This window comes from Battus philenor, unplaced genomic scaffold (genome assembly GCF_028537555.1).
Source record: "Battus philenor isolate CCGP_79_NKW_IND1 unplaced genomic scaffold, ilBatPhil1.0.hap1 SCAF_4, whole genome shotgun sequence".
NCBI lineage: Eukaryota > Metazoa > Arthropoda > Insecta > Lepidoptera > Papilionidae > Battus > Battus philenor.
In genome coordinates this window covers 15,538,553-15,545,734 of record NW_027181704.1, presented here as the reverse complement: position 1 = coordinate 15,545,734, position 7,182 = coordinate 15,538,553, and positions in this window count along the sequence as shown.

Here is a 7,182-nt window from a genome sequence, read left to right as displayed (position 1 = left end):
TATAAAGCGACAAAGATGGCCGTCTTGGTTTTTATTAGGACACGCAAGGATGTGTACTACATTCTAGTATTTGTTTTGGAAAAAGTTTCAAAACGAACACCACATCAGTACACTAATAACGATGAACCGAGTATTTGACTAAAATGGGTTGAAGGATTTTTCAATCATTCATTTATTTAAAAAAAAACTGCTAAAAAGCTGTTGCTTTATTTAAGAATACCACCTTAGAAAATGCTTGCTTCTTACTATGGTATAGATATATTGAGTGATAAACACAACATTCATATATTGATAAATAAATGTTGTGTTTATCACTCAATTTTTGTTATTTCAATATCTCGTATTGTATGTATTAAAAATGACATGCATATAACCTTAGCAGTATTTAGTATTAGCCTAAACCTGTCGTTCCGAAAGGATTCGTATCGTAACATGGGTACGGTTTGTGATGATTGCTACGTATGTTCTTATATTATTAAAAATATCCAATGGAAAAAAATATATATAAACGGTTTAGAATACAGCTGCCACGCTCAATCTACAATTTAAAAATAATATATTCATATTTTTTAAATGACTTGACTTTAACGGTTTCAAGGATTACAAATAAAGCCGTAAAAATCACATTAAGCTGCATACACACTAGAGCGTTTGTATTATCTAATATATAAAATTTCCATGTCACAATTTTAGTTACCGTACTCCTCCGAAACGGTTTGACCGATTTTTACCAAATTTTATATACGTATTCAGTAGTTCTGAGAATCGGCTAATATCTATTTTCCATACCCCTAAGTGATGAGGGTGGTCCACCCCTAATTTTTATTTTTTAGACAAATTTTTTGTTTTTTATTTTATTATGATACAGCATACATTAACTGAAGTAATAGTGACTTTTTGCCACGAAAAGGTAATACCAATAATTATTTTAGAAACCTATGATTAATTGTTGGGTTTGACTGTATCCTACCTTTGGCCACCGTTATATTTTTTTCACACCGTCATACCTCTACTGTTAAGTGGCAGTGCCTTTTTATACTAAAGGCTTAATTTGATTTTTGTTTACATTATTACTTATTCCATATCTTATTTCACTAATTTGACCTGTTCTTGGCTCTTGCTATAATTCATGTAAATTGTTCACCATTACTTTATTTTTAATTACTCAAATACTCAAGATTCATCATCTTAGTTTTAAAAAGTCCACTGCTGGACATAGACTCCTCCCATAGATTGTCCATAAGACAGATTAGAAGCAGCTTTCATTCAATGTCTTCCTACTTAGTGGGTGTACGGCCTTATCTATGCTTGCTTGATATTCAATTCTGTCATATATAAATTTCGCTCATTTTGTTTACGGTGGTTAAAAAGAAAATGACATATCTTTAGTTGAATATTTTTACTAGCTACAACAAAGTAATAAATACCTTGAAAAGATACTAAACAAGCGACAAAAATAGAAATGTGACACGAAACAAACAGTTTTTTCGTAGTTAAATAACCAACCGTCTTCAACTCGTTAGTTTTAAAGCTCATTACTTCTTTATTTGAAAAATAGACGCCAAGCACACTGGACGCATTTTGTGGCTTTAGAAATTTGGACAAAATCCACATTCCGGATTACTACAAATGGCTAATAAATATTATTCTTTGGTAGCAAGTAGATGTGGTTATCATGGAATAGGAATAACAAAAAAGGGAACATTTTTTAAAAAATTTAATTATATTGAGAATGGCCAACGAGTTTTTAATATCGATTTTCAGGATAATCGATACGTCAACGGGAACAATAGCTGTCAACTTAAAAACATAATTTACGAAATTCTATTTTCAAATTACGGAATTCCAGAAGCATATTTAATAGAAAATGTGTTAAAAAGGTGAAATGAAAAGGTGAAAATGTGTATCGAATAGGAATAACGCTAAAAGAGCGGACATTTTTTCTAAAGTTTAAAAACCGATTTATTTTGCGAATAGCCAACGGATTTTTATTATCGATTTCGAAAAAAATCGAAATGTCAACGGGAACAATAGCTGTCAGCTGTCATCTTAAAAATATTTTATGTTAAATTTCAAAAGCATATAACATATGCATTACACAATGTATAAAAAGATTAAATACGAAAATAATATGCTAAGTTTGACGATTATATGTTGACAGGTTAAAATGCAATCCATATATAACTTCAATAGATTATACCTCAATAGACTACACATAAAAACGATTTAAATTTATCACACAATACAGAATTGTTACTGTGGAGTTTGTCATACATGTCTAAAACTACTAATGTCGATTGCGTTAATAATGTGCGATGCCATTTAACCTTGAGCCGGAAATGGTGGCGCACTGTGAACAGGAAAATAAACTTTAAAATAGTTATGCGTCGCTTTATTAAGATTGTAATATTAATATATTAAAAGTACGAATCATCTATTGCAATCTTTCAATTTTTATGGTAAGTTTCGGTTGACTAGTAGAGAATGTCTATAAAACATTGATCGATTTAATGTGTGTAAAAAGTGTAAATAAATAGAACGATATATTGTAATTAATAATGGTTCTTCTTCGATCTTTTTACAACTACACATCTGTTTAAAACAAAAATATTCAACACGAGGCTCTTTGAACATGCTTATGCGCCTCGCCTAGCATGTCTCAATTTTATTTAATCGACTTTCTCTCATCAATGTACTATAATATTTTTTTTTATAATAGCGGTACATAGCCAATTTTCAAAAATATGAGACTTATTTTTAAAAAGGTTATACGAGAATATATTTCTTAGTCTATTGTTTAACTTATCTAGGGTCGATTTGGGGACTCTGTGAGTCTGAGCTAGTTCTCTGGTGAATAGCGATTCTCCCGAAGTCTAACCCAGAACTGATGCTATGACCATCCCATGTCCATGTCCCTCACGTTCTTGAGTTTCTTGAAAGGGACGTCTCTCGAAGTTCGTTAAGCAGAGGCGGCTATATATATATATATAATACAGGCTAAGTTCTATCAATATAGACTTGCCTGCGTTCAAGCGAGAGTGTTCAGGAGATGTCGGTGTCCCTCCCGATCACCGAGTATACCTGCCTCGCTAACTTACACTACTTACATACACTTCGAACACAACATCTACAGGGGTATAGTCCCTCTTCATATAGCGTCATCGTTGTAACTGGAATAAAATGTGCTAGAGTAAAGTTTTTAGCTCATGGATCTTTATCCCGTGAGTTCAATTTTCATGAAGCTGCACAAAGTGAAAGGTGGCTAGCAGCTTAACATCATATACAACATATAGTAGTCAACATATACATATCTACCTCGTGTTGACATTACCTCCAAGACCTATCGGCATCAGGAAGTATCCCACAATATTATTGCCACAGTTCACATGTCATAATTTACACAAGTCTTTTAGTTCAACTAAGATTTAAAATCTCTCTTTGCTCCTAACGTAATATCTTTCTTTCTACTTCTAAACATTTATATTTGGTATGAATTATCGGTAGATTTTAAAAACAATCTTTACATTAATCATATTACCTGCACGTGTATACGGATTATATATAATAATTCAGTAGAAAAACTGACAGTGTTTTGAAAACATACGCAATAACACAGTGATGAGATAGTTATAAGCACAGCTGATGGCTTGTTGTAGATTAACACGCAAGCTAAGCAAGATATCGTATCTATTTCTTAGACTTCTTTTAACTGAAAGCTGTCTGGAAATCTGCAAATATCCGATGTCCTCTCCAAGAAAAACAACTGAAAGAAATAAGGTCTAAGCCAGGATTTCTTAAACTATGGGTCGCGACCCCAAATGGGGTCACGTAGCAAAATTATGGGGTCGAGAGATTTTAATATCAATTATTTATATATACCATTAGATAACATTACAAGAATAGCGGAATACAGTGGACTTGCAATGTCTAGACACGCGCATTTGTTGAAGGTTTTAAACCTAATATGAATACAATTATATAATTTTTTTGCAATTTTTTAATTTTAGATTTTTGTATGTTTCAAAACGAATTCTAATACTATATTTTTTCATATGTATATGGATATTGTTACCTAATAAATAAATCATCAAAAAATATTAATTTATTTTTCTTTTATATTTGTATGGGGTCGTGAAGAAACTCGCGATCATAAATGGGGTCGTGAATGACAAAAGTTTAAGAAGTCCTGGTCTAAGCTTATTTTTTCCCCCGGCGATGCGTGCACTCGCCCGCATTCAATCGAAGGCGGTCAGAAGAGATCCGTGTCGCTTCCGAACGCCGAATAATCCTCGCTACGCACTACTTACACTGCTTATACTACACTAAAGTCGCAACACTACACGGGTACAGTCCCGCTCTGTACAAATGTCATAGTTGTAACAGAAATACAATCCGCCAGAGTAAATTTTTTAGTTGCACAAATCCAAAATGGCGCTAGCAGCAAATATGTATTTCAAACAGAAACAATGTGTGGACTTGTACTTATAACCTACAAGACTATGTCATAGAAGAGGTCATAGAAATAATCCCACAATTATTTTTCCAAACTCCGAAAATATAAGTTGTATAATCTATTAGTTAAAAATTTTATAGCTACGATTTAAAATAATGGCCTTGACAATACTAGAAGAAATAGTAAATTAATCTTTATTTAATTCGTGAAACAGTCTCAATCTTAATGAGTTAGTTTTTTATAAAAAGAGGTATCATATAAATTAGGTTTCAAATATCTTCGTGGAATGTGAACCGAATAAATCTCGATTTTATTTTAATTGTATACAAGAGATGATTCATATTTAAATAAATCTAAAATGAGTTTTATTTATTTAATTAAGCATGACAGCCCTCATGACAAATTATTACAGATTATTTAGCAATAGAATAAATATAACCTCACCTTTTTACAATTGTGATTTGCATATATTTAACAATTTTTATTTTAACTACCGCTTAGCGTATATAAACACCGTTACAAATACCTGCTTTACGTTACAAAAATTAACATTTAAATGAAAGAATGTTCAGGCACTACCACATTTGTTATGCCATCGTTTTGTTTTCTCCGACTCTTTTGTTTATGCTATGTGCACATACAAAAGTTAACACAAACAATATATATGTATTGTATATTTAGATTCATTTTTTAACTATTATAATGTTATATTTAGATTACTTGATTTTTTTTGTAATGCAGAGATAATAACAAAAATGCAACTTTCATTGGTTAGTAATTTTTAAACACACTTGTTGATACTTTTACTTTAATTTATTGTTCCTGTTTTTTTGGCGAGCGTGTGGACTGTATAAACGGATTAAATAAATTCAAATGATGGTGGTAAAATAAATATAATTTCACAAAACTAGGTACATCAAAGAGTAATAATAGACACACAAAAGCACATGAAGGACGCTTAGCGCCACAAATTGTCAAATATAAAAAGCTTTCAGGCCTATACACAATCACATTGTATACTGTAATAAATTCGCCAAAATAAATGCCAAATTTATCTCATTGGTTAATTAATAAGTGGTAAAAATTAGTTTACACGAATACAAAATGTCTTCCTACAATTAGACAGGCATTTTCTTGGGCTCAGGTTGATTGTTTTTAATTTTTAGCGTGTTTTCGGACTGATCTATATTCAATGAATTATTGAGGCATGTATTGGAGGTTGAATTAAAAATTAACATCATGAAACATAGAAATAGTGATTAAATAAATAATTATTATTTTACGATCCTTAAATACTGACAATTTAGATTATAAATAAAGTAAACTGTATCATTGACTAATTTAAAAAAAAATGTTACATTTTAAAAAAAAGTAGTCATATGAACGCACCTTTCGATCATCTATCTCTTTCTCTTGTTAAAATAAGTGATTTTGAAAGAACGATACATTACGTCTTTGTACCGAAAATAGTTATAACAATATATGAGGTAAATAATTAAAAATAGGATATTCTAGATGTGAAAGCAGGCACTCTTTGTTTTGTATTAAAAACTACGAAGCTAAGATTAGTTTTCATATCAGGAATATTCAAAGATGACTGTTTGACGACTGTTTATCAAAAGAGGACACAAAAATATTATTATTTATTCATAAAACGTATTGAGTTCGTCACTTAAATTAAACAGATTACAAACGTCGAAATAGAATCATTCGTATTCCGTCTAAATTCTAAATCAAAATAACCAGAATTTACTGTCTCCAGCACTAAATTTATATTTTAAATAAAAACAATTTTTTTATTGTTATTAATTACAATTTAAAACTGTCCATCGAGTAATCTGCTTTCTTTATTTCTTTGATGATAAAAACTGTGTCTGTTTACAACCAAGACGGACTTCATTTACAAACACCATGCGTTTCATAAAATGTAGGACAGTTCATATGGTAAAAATATTAAAATAAAAACATTATTTAGTTACTAACATTAAATACTTTTTCGTAGTCTAGACAACTATCTTCTTTCTTTAAATGGAAGAGAACCTCACTCGTTATTATTTTTTTTAAGTTTGTAAGCTAAGAAAATGTCTTTTTTCACTTACTTCTATTAAGAACTCTATACAAATAAATAAAATAGGATTGTAAAATAACCGTAATATTAAAATAACCGCTTATTACTACATGCGTATTAATATGTATTTATATACGGAACATATACTAAAATTAAATTTTTTTCAGAACAAAAATAGTCTTAAAAGAAAAAAAAGCAATTTTTATGTTAAATTCTACATGGGTGAAGTCGCGGGTACAACTAGCATGATTATTAAATACACATATACACATACTTGTACAATATGCCAGTAATTTCTTTTTTGATTAATTGTATAAATATTATATTTACTTTGTCATATTTTATACCTTTTTTATCTCGACCTTTAAACGCAAGTTTTTATCTTTACACAACTTTAGGCTTGCTGGTAGAAAACAAGGCATAAATTCCGCCATAGTATGGGCATTAATAGTTTTAATAAATAAGTATTGTTATGTTTATAACGAAGTTATCTAAAAATGTTTAGTATTTATTTTTAAATCCAAATTACTTATTGGGAATATCAGAAATAGTGAAGTCGCGTGGATAGCTTACAACGCGGCGCCGGGCGTGCGGCGTATGCTGTGGAACACAGCATTCGATAACCTATTTTGATCATTCGCGTTTAGCGCGCGGTACAGGG